General features: G+C 45.3%; 1 long non-coding RNA gene across 1 annotated transcript; it reads left to right on the forward strand.

The window, feature by feature from the left end:
- The first annotated feature begins 243 nt into the window (after positions 1–243).
- Positions 244–933, forward strand: LOC144824431 (uncharacterized). Its single transcript, XR_013608946.1, has 3 exons — positions 244–320; positions 411–479; positions 577–933. It is a non-coding gene; the product is annotated as an uncharacterized LOC144824431 (long non-coding RNA).
- The last annotated feature ends 16334 nt before the right edge of the window (positions 934–17267 follow it).

The raw sequence follows: 17267 nt of genomic DNA on the forward strand, positions 1-17267 counted from the left end.
GCAACACGTAATGTGTTCTCTAACGAGTACCCGCGTTTGCTTAAACAGAACAGCGGAAGTTGAGAAACAACTCTGAAGGGACCCAGACAAATATCCGACTTCACTGCGGACCAAGACACCCTTGAACCTTAAAAGTTGGGAGCGTAGTCAGTAAGTCATGACCCTCACACGCACAACTTCACTGGTTATTTCAATTGTCAACTTCATTGAAAAAAACAAGTAATGCGCCCATTTTGTTTACAGCGCACCAGGCTCAAAACGGATATCTTCATTAATGAGAATCACAGCCGAACTTGGTCTCCCTTGTACCTGTTAACCAGGTATGAATGGCACGCCGGTCGCATAGTGAATTCAAAATTAAAATGTATACATAGTTTCATAAGCTTCATAAAATTCCACAATTTTTTTAGATTATCGCACAGACCGTATTGAATCACAAGAGTTTTCTGGACGAATTGAATTACCTCAAATCCCCAGAGGTACGTCTTTTTACCGTTGTACATATGAGAAAGGTTGAGCAGGTTGAGGGGAGCATTCAGTAACAATTACCTTCAATTTTTGTGTTTTTATTAATAGGTCAACAAATGGGGAATGGAATACATTTGGCCCTGAAGAGAGTTTGAGAAGAACCCTCCCAAACTCGAAACGCGTAGGCGTGCAGGATTAAATCCTAGCTAGTTTTGAAATAGTTTAGACTGTTAGGAACATTACGCCTTGTAACATCTCTACCGAGAGGTTGTTTTGTTATATGGAAGCACATTAAAAGGCTTCTTTTTGGTCAAATATTTTTGAATATCGTATGATAATGTCAGGAATATTCCCTGTGCACTTATTTTTGTAATGCATACTAGTCACATGTTCTTCACAATTTAAATGCTTGTTTTTGTCAAATTTTTGCGCAATTATGCAGTTTTTGATTTGAGTCTTTAATTCATATATATGTCTTTTCACATGTTTGTGCATTCACGCAATTTTTAGAATTATTTGTTCAGTTGTACTTTTTTGGTCAGTTAGTTCAAGACATTGATACTTCTCTTGACACAAATTGCTTTCTATTTTTGATAGAATTGTTGAATAAAACGGCACAACTAATTGCCGAGATAAACATATTAAGTTTTGTTTATCTTCTTCATCCTGAATCAGAATGGTGTGAAAGATTTTGAGTGTGGGTTCCTCTGTTTTTCATAAAGTATATGGGCCCGTACCCCACTCATGTCCGAATGGGCCACACTCCCCCTTTTTTTGTGCATGCCCACTAGTAGCATTTCATTTACAGGCCCTGGGCACATGCAGTGTACTTTACTATGGACGTATAATTATATTTATAATGCCAATTGGGTATAAGCCAAAGTTACCACGTTTTAGCACTGGTTAGCAGCAGTTAAGTGCACAGAGTTGTAAGGCCAACAAATGGAAATCAACATAAAGTAGGAAGAGGAAGGCAAAACGTTTGTGGGCCAGGTCCAATACCATCCTATTGCATGTACTGGTACAGAGTTTTTTGGCAATCCCTTTTGATCTCTTTATTCAATTTTGTTCATTTTGTATAAGTTTACTCATCATGTTTTCATCTACTTTAATTTGGAAATGAATAGTTCTTTAATTGTTTTTATTTTCTTAATTATATTTTGGTTAGTAGTGGCTATATACCAACTACATGTCTGTGAGCATGAACTGCTATCCAGGGTGAGCCATGGATTTATCAATGAAGCTAGTATCGCTTTTAGTGATCTAACTTTGGGTCAAGGTTGGTCTGAACTCAAATAAGCACTGCATCTTCCAGCCCACAAGACTTCATATATGATGTCCCACTGGAGAAATGCCTGAGCTGTAAATAACAGTATTGTTTAGTAAGATCTAAATGAGGAGAGTTGGGTGATGTACAGGGGGGGGAACACATGCTCTGATTGTATTACAGCTGTCTTGAGATGGCATCAAGTGATGTGGATGATTTGGATATTCTTTGAAAGAAATGTATTCACAGAAGGCAAATTGACCAGAAAGGTTCATTGGGTATCAACAACATCTGAGTACCAGAGTGGGAAGGTGGGCACAAGGTGCAAGTGCAGAGGAAATGACAGGCAGAGATGAGCCTTTTATAATGAACACTGACCTCGGCCAATGGTAACTTGTTAATCTGTTAAATTATGGAGAGATAATAAGACATCCATCGTTTTGCGGCGTTGCCTTGATTGTTGTTCTCTGATGGGTCATGTGGAAGTCTTGAGGTTGTGAATGAGAGCCAGAGATGGGCCAGTTACGTAAACCTGAGACATTTTTCCCCTTCTGAAATGCCACGCCAACTTCAATAGCATTGATGCTTATGTTTACCCGAATGACTACTTTAATTAAAAAGAATTGTGAAACATGTTCAGCCAAGTAAACTAAGTAAATTCTGGCATGGTGAAATATTGAGTATGCCAAATGGAATTATCATGTCCTTGGCTCATTTTTAAAATCAATCTTCAGATTAAATTGCAGTGGTGCAATGACTAGGTATACTTGGGTCGGCTATGCTCAACCACTGCTGAAGGAGAAACCAGCAAATGGATTCTTTAATAGGCAAGAAGAAAAAGTAAATCAAAGTCTATTAAAATAATTCATCTGACAGAGCAGTCAACACTTGGCGATATGTGCTGGACAGTGAATAGATTTGAGGCAGTAAAGCAGAGAAATCAGTAGAAAGTTAAAGTAAACACTTAGCACAAAAAATCTCTACCTGATGAGCCAGAGAAATCCAATCAACACCACCCTGAAAACAACTCCCAAGCAAAGAGAAAAAGAAGAATATAAATGTTGATGGAGTTAAATGACTGATGGTCAACACTTTTTTAAAGAAGGTTGGCAACGTTGGGTGATGATTGCATCAGCATATAAACCATCTATTAAGTCTATGCCTACGGTTACTATATTTCTATTGGTTCCCACTTAGACAACCTTAATTTCTCTATCATCATTTGAGCAAAGACAGCATGTGTGTCTGGCTCTTTTAAAGGATGTTTAATTTGTTGCCCCAAGCTTTATCCTTACAGTTCTAATGGGCCATGTTGAAGTATTCAGTAGATGGAAGTTTGACAACATGTTGGTAAATAAAACAAAATGTTTGATAAAGCTCTTGGGATTTGGTGACCGGGGAGTAGAGGCTCCATATGGTCCGGCCTTGTGGGCCCGGCAGAGGGCATAATCCAGTGGAAGAACTGCTACATAGTGGGCATTGCGAACCTTGGGGTCTTTATGAGTTCAAGAGAGTTAGGCTCCAGGTGTGGTGTGGCTGAGTGCTGTGAAGATGCGAAGGTGGCCCGCGTTAGGCCGCTGCAGGTGGCGCCTGAGCAACAGTGGAGAAGTGTGGCTCAAATGGTTAGAGCGGCAGACCCTGATGCAGAGGTCTGGCCTTGGCGGGTCTTGGGCTCAATTTCCTCGGACATGATAATTCTTGCCTCGTGCCTATTCTAATCATGGGTCCCACTCTGCAACTCTGGGCAATAGCTTGCTTAATCTCCACAATGGCCCCAAAAGTGCTGGGATGCCTGGTTTCACCCTGGGGGTGTCCAGGAGTGGGCACTCACAGGGAAAACCAGGAAGGGTTCCTAAGTGGTATACGGACAGCGCCGGGACACTACCTCAGGGAAGTAGCTGTGCGCTCTGTAAATACTGTTACATTTACATTTACTCCCCAGCTTGCCCCTGCACTAGCCCTGCTTCGCTTCTGCTCTGATTCTACTCTTCTTGCCAACTGTAACGGCAGAGGAGCCTGGTGATGGAAAGGAAGTTGGTTGTGAGAAGGAGAATGAAAAGGAGAGTTCACTCTCATTGGGGAGCTTTCCTGAGCTTTCCTGAGCTCTGGTGGCTCTGAGTACTCCTGGGGAGTGGCATGGTTTGTTCAATCTGCTGTCCTATGGACTTGAGATGCACATAAGAAGCAAAAGGAGAAAGACAGCATGTCTCGTAGAGTGATTTTTTCTGCCTACCTCACTGTCTACTTGCCCTGCTTCCCCTCACACTTGGCACAATCTTTGGCAGACAGGGATCAGTGGCTACTTTAGGAAACTGAAAGCCACTTGCCAACCACAGTACTACTCCCTTAGCCTATCTCCGGCTTTACATTTTTTTATCTCTCCCTCACTTCCATTGCCTTTCCAAAGCACTCTTAGAGGTTTTAGGGTGCCATGGAAGAAGCCAGGAAGAAGGGCCCACTGCTACAATTTTGCAACTTTTTTTACAAGCCCGCAACTTTGGATATTGCAAACCTGGAATTCAATGCTTTTCACAAGCAAAAAAGAGATGACTAAGAAAATGTAATAAGACGTGGAAATAAAATACCTTCCCTGAGTGCCATCCACTTAACTGAGGCATCAAGTAGAAAATGATTCCCCGGTGTAGAGCTAGCTCCACAGACACAAGAGATTAAGAGGCCTGAGGTGATGGCATGACAAGAAAATGGCATAAAAAAATTATTTTAATGCAAGCTTGTGGAAGAAAATCTACAGGGGAACAATTAGACCTGAGCCGCTCTAATGGATTTCGGTTTTAGCCCTGACTAATCCCACCATCCCCACCAGGGCTGTGCCACGTTCATCTGCTAAGCAAATAATTGATGCTCCGTCCATCACCACCCCCTTTTGTACCGCTTTGGTCGCCATAAGTGTGGCAGGGTATGCTCAGACGTGAGTCCCTTGCTCACTTTGCCACTGGATTCAAGCAAGCCGGGCTGAAGACGGCTGGAATGCCAGAAACCAGTCCTCGGTAGCTTGTTTCCGGTCCAGGGAAGGCATGGCTTGGCAGTTCGGGTTGGACTGTTCCCATGAGGCACAGGGTCAGACTGATTTGCATATAGCCATGTCTGAACTGGGGTGGCAGAGTGGGCTAAAGAACGGTGATGGATCAAACACAGATCTTTTGACTGGGTGTGAGTGTTTGATTGGTTCAGATGCTCCGTCCATCACCACCCCCTTTTGTACATGCAAATAATTCAGCCGAATTTTCCTAACAAGAAGTGCAAATCCTTCACTCACAAACCGAGCAATGGAAAAATACTACCTCTGCAAGCACTTTTGACGATGTTACTCGGCCACATACTTTGCTGAGGGTGCCATGGCTCAATAACACTGCATAACGGCCACTCACCATTCAGCCCTGCTCTTTATTCCTTTAAACATGGCTGGTTCAAGGTCAGAGCAAAACACTCCCTATCAGCCAGCTTTGTCCGGAATTGGACCAACAAGGGAGGCTTCCACATCAATGGTGGTGATAATTCAGACAGTTCTCAAGTCCTCAAGTCGATGACCAGGCCAGTTGATTTAGGAGATAGTGGCACAGATATCTTTATTCTACATATACTTACTTCCTTTGTGCATCTATATACTTTCCATATATTTATGGGTCCATATATGTATTACTTTCTTCCAATTCAGCATATCCAATGCACTGCCCTATTTCTCACCCTGTACCTTTCTAAATTTATCATCTACCTCAACTCGCTGACTCGCTGACTCTTTTTACTACTCTTTCCAATGTACTACCCTATTTCTCAGCCTATACCTCTGTCAATATAACCTCTACATCCACTCTCACATTCATCCGAAACTCCATACCACTACAATGATCTCCAAAATAACCCTTTCAAGGCACTGCCTTACTCTACCCTACCGTGCATCATATGGCACCTCTTTTTCTATACTGATCCCCCAAAACAAGCCTTTGTAAACTCTTCCCTCTGCCACTCTACATCCTTTTTACTCAGCCCAAGCCTCCTCCTACTTATATGACCTCCAGAAAATAAAAAACAAAACAAAAAAAGTCTAAATTCTTCACTCCTCTATCCATCCACTATCCTTTTTAATCAAAATAAAAAGTCCACTTCTCAAATTTCATATTTCACTATACTAATTCAACGCTAGTCCTTTATGCGTTCCGGAGTAGTGTGTTACTGATTAAAAAAGTACTTCAGCACACAATCAGGGGTAACTAGCGCTACATACATGCAAACCTTTTTTCCCTCTTCTATCCCTCTTCTGTCCCTCCGCTATTCTTGTCAATCTAAATACCTGACTAATATCCACCACTCTAATGACTTTCAAATGTCACTATACTAATTCACCACTAATCCTTTGGGGTTCTGGAGTAGCGTGGTACTCACCGAAAAAGTGCTTTGACGCCTCATCGGGGATAGTAAGCGTTATGTAAATGCAAGTATAATTAGAAAGATGGTTTCGCTTAGGAGAGGATCGCAGGTAGCGAGAACAGTGCTGCGGGAAGTGGTCAGCTTGGCATGAGGAGCAGGCCAGGCATCACAGGTGGAGGACTGGAACTTCAGGATAGCAGACCAGCATGGACATCAATGCTTGCTGCTGGTAGTGGCTCATGCTAAATTTCCACGTGAGTGGTGAAGTGCTTGTGCGAATGAGCTTGTTAACAGGCGGTTGCGAAGAGCTCAAAAACTTTATTTCAGAGCCGGCTGAGCCACACCACGGCCCCAGGCCTCGAGGGCACAACTTGGGGGTTACGTACTTGCTGAAGATTGGCCCAAGAGCTGCTCGTGACCCTTTATGTCACTAAGGATCAAATCAGGATGACAGTAGACTAGCCCTTTGTGTGACCTTGGAGTCCTGAGTTCAAGATGAGTTACAGATCCAGTTCTCCTTCTGCATGGTTAGAGAGCAGTAGGCAGATCAGCACAACAGAGCAGCTACTCCTTCAGAATAGCAGTCCAGCAGAGTGGCAGTCCTTGTAGCAGCACATCAATCATTACTCTTGGCAGAGTTGCCAGAGGTCCAGAAGTGTACTGAAGTGGTGGTGTCTTGTGTACTTCTTTTATATACAGTTGTGTGTTTGAATTGGAGATAAGGTTCATGAGCTAGGCATTTGAAGTGCAAAGATGCCCTGCCTTCTCTGCTCTGGGTCCAGACTAACTACAGGGAGTAAGGAACCCTTTGTGGAGAGGCAGGGCACAACATAATAAACTGTAAGTAGGGCTGTTCCCATTCCTGCTGCCTATACTGCCAGTGATGGCCCTTCTGGTACCACCTAAACTCCCATTGTATGCGGCTGTCTAGGAGGAATACATAAAGCCCAACTGCAAACTACACCTAGTCATGTGACCAGAGACAAGCTGCAGGCACCAAATGACTAAGGCAAGAAAATGCCAACCTTCGAAGAGTGGCATTTTTAGAAATGTATTTTAAAATCCGATTTCACCATAATTTAGGATTTTTAAATTAGATTTTCAGACACCAAAATTGAACTGGTCCTCTCTTCCCATTTTGAAATTACACTTATAAAATTCAATATGGCAACTTCAATGTTATCCAATGGGAGAGATAGGCCTTGAATGTAAGAGTTTCTCATTACCAGGACATGTAAAACTTAAAAGTACATGCCCAACATTTTAATTACACTGCGCCCTTGCTTTGGGATGTTCAGGACCTACCTTAGGAGACAACTTACATCGATTAAAAAGGAAGCTTTAAGCCTGGCAGAAGATATATTTTGCCAGGTCACATTTGCAGTTCAAAACCACACATGGCAGGCCTAGGACATGTTTAAAGGACTACTTAAGTGGGTGGCACAATCAGTGCTGCATGCCCACTAGTAGCATTTCATTTACAGGCCCTGGGCACATGCAGTGTACTTTACTATGGACGTATAATTATATTTATATTGCCAATTGGGTATAAGCCAAAGTTACCACGTTTTAGCACTGGTTAGCAGCAGTTAAGTGCACAGAGTTGTAAGGCCAACAAATGGAAATCAACATAAAGTAGGAAGAGGAAGGCAAAACGTTTGTGGGCCAGGTCCAATACCATCCTATTGCATGTACTGGTACAGAGTTTTTTGGCAATCCCTTTTGATCTCTTTATTCAATTTTGTTCATTTTGTATAAGTTTACTCATCATGTTTTCATCTACTTTAATTTGGAAATGAATAGTTCTTTAATTGTTTTTATTTTCTTAATTATATTTTGGTTAGTAGTGGCTATATACCAACTACATGTCTGTGAGCATGAACTGCTATCCAGGGTGAGCCATGGATTTATCAATGAAGCTAGTATCGCTTTTAGTGATCTAACTTTGGGTCAAGCTTGGTCTGAACTCAAATAAGCACTGCATCTTCCAGCCCACAAGACTTCATATACGATGTCCCACTGGAGAAATGCCTGAGCTGTAAATAACAGTATTGTTTAGTAAGATCTAAATGAGAAGAGTTGGGTGATGTACAGGGGGGGGGAACACATGCTCTGATTGTATTACAGCTGTCTTGAGATGGCATCAAGTGATGTGGATGATTTGGATATTCTTTGAAAGAAATGTATTCACAGAAGGCAAATTGACCAGAAAGGTTTATTGGGTATCAACAACATCTGAATACCAGAGTGGGAAGGTGGGCACAAGGTGCAAGTGCAGAGGAAATGACAGGCAGAGATGAGCCTGTTATAATGAACACTGACCTCGGCCAATGGTAACTTGTTAATCTGTTAAATTATGGCGAGATAATAAGACATCCGTCGTTTTGCTGCGTTGCCTTGATTGTTGTTCTCTGATGGGTCATGTGGAAGTCTTGAGGTTGTGAATGAGAGCCAGAGATGGGCCAGTTACGTAAACCTGAGACATTTTGTCCCTTCTGAAATGCCACGCCAACTTCAATAGCATTGATGCTTATGTTTACCCAAATGACTAGTTTAATTAAAAAGAATTTTGAAACATGTTCAGCCAAGTAAACTAAGTAAATTCTGGCATGGTGAAATATTGAGTATGCCAAATGGAATTATCATTTCCTTGGCTCATTTTTAAAATCAATCTTCAGATTAAATTGCAGTGGTGCAATGAGTAGGTATACTTGGGTCGGCTATGCTCAACCACTGCTGAAGGAGAAACCAGCAAATGGATTCTTTAATAGGCAAGAAGAAAAAGTAAATCAAAGTCTATGAAAATAATTCATCTGACAGAGCAGTCAACACTTGGCGATATGTGCTGGACAGTGAATAGATTTGAGGCAGTAAAGCAGAGAAATCAGTAGAAAGTTAAAGTAAACACTTAGCACAAAAAATCTCTACCTGATGAGCCAGAGAAATCCAATCAACACCACCCTGAAAACAACTCCCAAGCAAAGAGAAAAAGAAGAATATAAATGTTGATGGAGTTAAAAGACTGATGGTCAACACTTTGTTAAAGAAGGTTGGCAACATTGGGGTATGATTGCATCTGCATATAAACCATCTATAAAGTCTATGCCTATGGTTACTATATTTATATTGGTTCCCTCTTAGAGATCCTTAGTTCTTCTATCATCAAGTGAGCAAAGACAGCATGTGTGTCTGGCTCTTTTAAAGGATGTTTACTTTGTTGCCCCAAGCTTTATCCTTACAGTTCTAATGGGCCATGTTGAGGTATTCAGTATATGGATGTTTGACAACATATTGGTAAATAAAACAATATGGGCCCGATTCACAGAATGAACTTAAGACAAAATCCTAAACTTACTACAATTTGGTATTCACAGAATGCACTTAGTACTTTCGGGATTCACAGAATAAACTTACTACTTTCGGGATTCACAGAATAAACTTACTACTTTCGGGATTCACAGATTTGATTTAAGACTACTAACTTTACGTCCGCCGCCGGGGAGTAATTTACGGCACGTAATCGTAATTTACGCCATTGTGGCGTATATTACGATCACGGGGCGTATATTACGATTACGGGGCGTATATTACGATTACGGGGCGTATGTTACGATTACGGGGCGTATTTTACGATTGCGGGGCGTACTTTACGATTTTTGGCCGTTGGGCATTAGCCAAGGGGAAACACCTGGCCAAGGTCCACCCATCCTCCAACAAGGATCAGCTCACACACAGCAGCCAATCCCTGGCCTGCTGCATGTATTAAAGCAGAGCAGACACTAACAATCCCTTTTCAGGATGTCACTGAACGTGTTTGTAGCACTACCCCTTGCCATGCGGCAAAACTACTTGCGGAGGAGGAGAAGAGCAGAGAGGATCTACAGGCAGAGGGTCAACATATTTGGAATGTCTAGCCAGGATGTAAGGGCCAGGTACCGTTTCCCACCTGAAGTCATCTTGGATATGATATGTGAGTGGGAACAGGAACTTGACTCTGTGACCTGCTGCTCACATGCAATACCAGCATACCTCAAGATCCTTTCTGCCCTCCACTTCTTTGCTACTGGGTCCTTCCAAAGGGTCACCAGTGACCATGTGGGCATTTCCCAGGCGAGCCAGTCGCGGTGCCTGCATCAGGTACTGAGATGCATCACTGATAGAGCCCCCAACTACATCAAAATGCCATATACTTTGGCCATGAGACAAAGGACAGCAAGAGATTTTTATCTCCCTGCACAATTCCCACGTGTGCTGGGTGCAATTGATTGCACCCATGTGGCCCTTCAGCCACCCCGCCACATTGCACACATCTTCTGCAACAGACACAGATGGTATTCCATCAATGTTCAAGCAGTCTGTGATGCCAGTGGAAGGTTCATCAATGTGCATGCAGTGTTCCCAGGCAGTACACATGACAGCTTCATATTCCGCATGTCACCTCTTGCTCGGCGTATGGCTGCTGGAGAATTTGGTAACATGTGGCTACTGGGTAAGTACCAAGCACTGAAAATGAGTGATATGCGTCATTGAAATGTCTGAATGCCCCCCAATAGTAATGATTGTACAATAAGATACATGGCCCAACAGACACTGCATGTATAAACGTATAGATCATGTCCTGTGAAAGTCAAAGAGTGAAATGTTAACAACTGCCCTTTATTCCCTCCTCAGGCGACGCTGGGTATGCACTCTCTCCACATCTCCTCACCCCTTACAGGCGTGCTAACACTGTACCTCAGCGTAGGTACAATAGGGCACACATACGTACTCGAGCCATCATCGAGCGCACTTTTGGACTGTTGAAGTCGCGATTCCGATGTCTCGACCGTACAGGGGGTGTGCTTCTGTACTCCCCAGTAGTCGTGTGCAAGATCATACTAGCCTGTTGTGTTTTGCACAACATTGCTGTAAAGCACGGCTTACACATGCCTCTCGAACCTCGACTAGCTCTGAATGTGGGAGACCGGGCTATTGCACATGACCGACGTCAGGGCATGCAAGTCCGTGATCAGCTTGTTGCCACGTATTTTGCATGAGCAACCTGTAGTGTCACGGCCAACATGTGGTTTGCTGTCTGTTGTCAATGATGAAATGTGGACAGACACAACAGTGTCCATAAATGCCACCCTGAGACGACTTTGCAAACCACACTAACTGCATGCAAATCACAGCTGCTGACAGAAGTCAAAAGGTGGATTGTGCCTCAGGTCATGTGCCCATGTCAGCAAGCAGCGTAGTGGACAGCCCTAAAACAAACTATTTACGCTGATGGCAAACAATACATGTCCTGACAGACATACCTGGACCTCATAAGGATGGGTCACCAATTCACAAAAGGTTTCATACTCAGGCCTATGCCCACTACAGATTTGACTCCCCCACAAACGATGGGCACAGAATGTGAGTGATGATGTCATGGGAGATTCATGCACCATGGGTCAGATTCACAATAACAGTTGCATCTCTGCCTATCAGCAGGGATGCCCCAGTAATTGTGCCTCACAGCAGACATCCCTTGCGCCATAGTGGATGTGCCGCATTGACAAAGCTGTGCGCTGTGGGCCAAGTATAGACAGAAGCGTGAAGCATATGCTGTGGTGAAGCACCACTGGAGTTGGGTTGCAAGCGCAATGCAGCTCCAGCAAGGCAAGCGGCGAGCCGATGCCTAACATGCAGCATCAATTCTTAGGCCTCCTACAAGCAGGCGCAGGGTTGTGACGCAGCATGGCCATGAAATGGACTGAGTGTAAAGTTGTAAATTTCACCCTGCCACTGTTCGGAGGTGTTTGTGTGCTGGAAGGCCCCCCCTGAGCAGGAATGCACAACTGCGGTCCAGGGCCTTACAATATGACACATTTCACAGATGCGTCATGTTGAAGATACCCCACAGCATGGAGGTGGCGTAGCGCTGCTGCGCCACCAAAGTTACACTACTGTGGCGCAATTGGTGCACACAGGGCTCGTATAGCTGCCCCCATATGTATCTGACATATCCACACCAATGTTACATAACACATCATTCAACTCTGATACTGAGTACTCAATATGAACTACATGTCCCATGATGCAAAGTATGAGATTAGGAAAGTGGGATGGATGTTCTCAGCCCCCTACCCCCTGTCACTGCATAAATGACTTGAAATGACCTGTTCCCCCTTTTTATACATATTCATTAAACACACCTGCATTGTCATTTCACTTTCCCCTACATCAGATCAACAGGATGGCAGTGGATTTGTTTACTGAATATGGATTGTCCATGATGAATACAAAATGGCTGCAATATACTTCCTGTGATGTATTTCCTGTCTCCCACTACCTGTATAACATTTCCTGTATGATATAATGTGTTCCGGGTCATTTTCGTAATTTACGGCACGAAATCGTAGTTTCCGGCGCCGCATCGTAATGCGCGTGCGCGTAAACTACGACCCGGAAGCGGAAACTACGATTTCGGGCCGTAAATTACGAAAATAAACTAGAACACATAATTACATACAGGCAAGGCAATACATGAAGTGGGAGACAGGAAATACATCACAGGAAGTAGTTGGCAGCCATTTTGTGGTCATTCTGAGTCATCCTCTATCACTGATCAGATCCTCAGGCATCCTGCTGCTCTCATCTGACCTAATTCCCTATAATGGCTGAGGAATATGAGGAGAGAGCCCCCCCTTTCACAGACAGGGAATTGGACATCTTGGTGGAGGGAGTGCTGGAGAAATTCCCTCAGCTATATGGGGACCCTGAGCACCAGCTGAGCACTGCAGCCCGGGGCAGGCTATGGGCCAACATCGCCGAGCGCTGCAGTGCAGTGGGAGTGACCAGGAGGAGGCCAATGGCGTGCCGCAAACGCTGGGAGGACCTGAAGCGGTGGGCCCGTACCAAGGCTACCGAGCTGGCTGGCCTGTCCTCCCAGCACCATGTACATCGTCCTCGCCTGTCACCACTGTACAGGAGAGTCCTGCGAGCAGCTTGGCCGACCCTCCATGCTCAGCTGGAGGAGCACGAGCAGCATGGACCTAGTAAGTGCATCATATGCAATATGAGTCTGGGAGTATGATGTGAGTGAAACAGTGCTGTACCATTGTGTGTTCCATGCCTCCATTAGCCAATTGCATGTCCAAGCAGCAGGCACCAGGTTTCAAGAGGCACACTGTACTATACAGGCCAGGGTGCATTTTGGGAGTTGTAGTATTCTCATGACAACTGGGTAAATGAGCCACACTCATGCATCCATATTGAATTCTGCTCTGCCAGCACCACTACAATTGAACCAAGTCAATCATAACAGATGTGTGCATTGGATGAGCGATGGTACAGAGACTGTCCAGTCTGCACATGGCAGGCCATAGGGGATTGGATGTTGTGATTAGCATTGCACCTGTAGCGTTGTGTTCCAATTGAGACAGTTCATCATGTGCTTTGGAGTCATGACAGATTTTGAGATCCTTGCATCACTCACAAGTTTACATAGTTTGGCAAGGTGTGTCCACTGACAGACGTCTCACCCTCAGTGGCCTATATGACTTTCACATGTACAGGTAGCTGTCACAACCGCCCACCACTGTTCAGCGGTGTACTGCACTACCTTGTAAGTCAAGTAAGGCACTATGTGGCACTGGATTGTCCGAAGATGTGTGGGGACATCAAACGGACAGACACACAGGGCCCGATTCACAGAACTAACTTAAGACAAAATCCTAAACTTACTACTTTTGGTATTCACAGAAGTTAGGATTTTGTCTTAAGTTTGTCATAAGACAGACTTAAGACAGACTTTAGATAGACTTAAGTTAGGATTTTGTCTTAAGTCTGTCTTAAGTCTGTCTTAAGACAAACTTAAGACAAAATCCTAACTTCTGTGAATACCAAAAGTAGTAAGTTTAGGATTTTGTCTTAAGTTAGTTCTGTGAATCGGCCCCACAATGTAGCTAGAGGAGTACTCCAGACCCCACGTGGATGTGTGACCCACATTTGTCTTGTCCCATACAATGCTACAAAGCAGATGACACTTGTCCAGACGTTAAATAGCTGCTAATCCATATCAATGGCCAATATCTATTATATCTGGACTCTTCATGTTCTCCTCTGGTGGACTTATAGTTGAACTGGCACATGCAGCAATAACACGACACACAGATCACAACAATGCCGAGGTTGAGGTTTGGATAATGCAGTTGCGCAAGCCACAATAATACACATGAGATATCCATGTAAGACTCAATTCAGTATATGACTGTGTGCATACATGTAATGTAAGTGCATGGACAGAATGGGGGTCGGGAGTACACTGCCTCACAGTCCCAGCACGGTTTGTCCCTTTGCATCCTGGTAAATGCAATACACAGTTCAAACGTACTTAGGAATAATCTGGAGCCATACACCATTTTTGCAGCTGACTTTGCTGTATATCTCTAGACACGTGTTCCTGGAATGAGCGCTTCATCAGTAGAGAGCTGCAGTTTCAGAGAGCAAAGTAAATCATCTGGGTTTGCTGTGTGCCTGTGAGTGTTACTGTGATCTGAGAGGAACTTGGCAGCATTCCCTGCAAACACAGATGAATCAGGAGTAAGTTAGTACTGTAAACAGCATTTACCCGGATGCAAAGGGGCAAACTGTGCTGGGACTGTGAGGCAGTGTGCTCCCAACCACCATTGAGTCCATAAGGACTGATGGGCAGATCAACAAGGCACCTGCGCCTCTGTGCACCGCCATAGGGTCACTTTAGTGACGCAGCGGCGGAGCACACAAAGCGCCATGCTGCAGGATTACTACAACGTGACGCATACGGTGCAGGATCGCATCCTAAAAGTGGCTGATTGAAACTACAAGATTTCACTCAGTTACTATTATGGCCAAGCAGATTGAAATCTACGCACCCGCTTGAAGCAGGTGTAAGGATTGCCGCAGCATGTCAGCACTCCAGCAAAGCCCGGCTATTCCACCGGGGATGCATCACACATCTGCCACCCAAGCGCTACGCCGTGCCGCTTTGTACATGCGGGCCATTGGGGGTGACGCACGGGTGGGCTGATGGGTAGCAACTCATCAGACACACCTCTGCTGATTAGCGAGATGTGCCAGTAGTTGTAAATCGGCCCCTGATAACTATACCGTGTGATCAGAGGCAAACAAATTCGGACCTAGGCTATTCAATGTATGTGTAGCGTCATGCATGGAACAACCACCACATCAGGATTTTGCTTACACTTCTGCAGGCATGGCTGGTGAGACAGGAGATCCGCAGGAACAAGTCCGGAGAAAGAGACCATCAGTTCGGCGGCGGCTAAACCCTCTTTCCACCAGCGATGAGGGAGAGGAGGAGGAAGAGGAGGAGGAGGAGGGGCCCTCAACATCTGCAGGCCAGGGGGTTTCACCCACCCGGGATGAAGAAGAACATGACACTGGTACTATGTCCCGGGTGGAGGCTGTAGACATTGAAGGGGGGGTGAAGAACCGGACAACTCCGACCATGATGTGGGAGATGGCCACTCAGCCACACATACCTCACCAGTGGGTCAAGAAGAGGTGTACCCAGGGCAGGCTAATGTTCAACCTGGGCCTGCCATCAGCCCCTCCCTACCTCTAGCGTCCCCCATGCTATTGGGGGCTCCAGCTCAATCCCCTGATACCTGTCCCCCTCCTCATAGCCGCCGAGCCATACCCATCCGCTCCGGACCTGAGGCACCACAGCCCTTCTGTGTCCCCCCCCCCGTGCCGGTGCAGTTCCTCCCATGGCTGTGCCAGGGGACTTGAGTTGGATGGTCGAGGGTGAATCGGACATGTCCGCTCGCATCTTGCTACAGGTGTGTCTGGAGATACGCTCGATGCAAGCGCACATAGTCCGATCATTGGACAACCTCACCACCCAAGTCCAGTCCCAGAACACAGCCATTATGTCTTTCATCTCCCAAGTGCCTTCCCATACCACCGTCAATGTGTCCCCCTGTCCGTTGCCCCACACTGTTTCCCCCCATACTCCTCGTTTGTCACGTTCCCGTGTGGTGCCTGGTCCTGCATCAGCCAGCCGTGTGGATGTGTCCGACCCTGAGGATCTAGACATTGTGGTCCTGGAGGATGACCAGAAAGACACTTGACTGTTGGACGGAGACATTGTTTCGGACGGACATTTATTTTTCCCCTTGTGAATAGACTGGTTCCCATGACGCTACCTAACGTATTATATTTGTTTTGCCCCACCCAACTCCAAGTTCCATTCTCCTTCTGCATTAAGATCATCATTTGTTTTCCTTTCTCCCTTCCAAACGGACTGTTTGTTTGTGTTCCTACATAAATAACTTGCAGAATTAGACTTTGTCTGACTAGTTTGACTTCATTTTGAATGTCTATCCCCAAATATAGACACATATTTAGTAAGTCACATTCTATGCACATGACAACGTGTTGCCATGATGTGTTACACTTGTACCTGTCACACACACACACACATGCCTACATTGTCAGAAGGGACATGGTACACAACAGGATATTACTTTGGTAGATATTTATTGTAAAAATACTCCTAAGGAGCCCAAAACAAATTGGCCATGTCAATGGCGGTCATGTTTGCGTTTCCGCAATAGTGGGGGGGAGGAACGCGGTGAGGGGGGAGGTTGAGGTTGTCGCCTTCGTGTCTGTGGGTGTTGTCCAGGCTGATCAAGAGGTGCAGGTGCCAATGGTGTCTGCACATTAGGTGTCTGTGGCTGGAAAAGGGCTGGTTGTTCAGGTGGTTGATGTGACTGTGCAGAGGTTGGTGGTGTTTGGGCAGGTAGTGGGGGTGGTGGGAGTGACTGTGCAGAGGTTTTTGGTGTTTGGGCAGGTAGTGGGGGTGGTGGGAGTGACTGTGCAGAGGTTGGTGGTGTTTGGGCAGGTAGTGGGGGTGGTGGGAGTGACTGTGCAGAGGTTTTTGGTGTTTGGACAGGTAGTGGGGGGGTGGGAGTGACTGTGCAGAGGTTTGTGGTGTTTGGGCAGGTAGTGGGGGTGGTGGGAGTGACTGTGCAGGGGTTGGTGGTGTTTGGGCAGGTAGTGGGGGTGGTGGGAGTGACTGTGCAGAGGTTTGTGGTGTTTTGGCAGGTGGTGGGGGTGTTGGGCGTGACAGTGCAGGGTGCGGGTGTGCTTGGGTACCTTGGCTGTGGTGCTGTGC

Source organism: Lissotriton helveticus, chromosome 3_1 (genome assembly GCF_964261635.1).
Source record: "Lissotriton helveticus chromosome 3_1, aLisHel1.1, whole genome shotgun sequence".
NCBI lineage: Eukaryota > Metazoa > Chordata > Amphibia > Caudata > Salamandridae > Lissotriton > Lissotriton helveticus.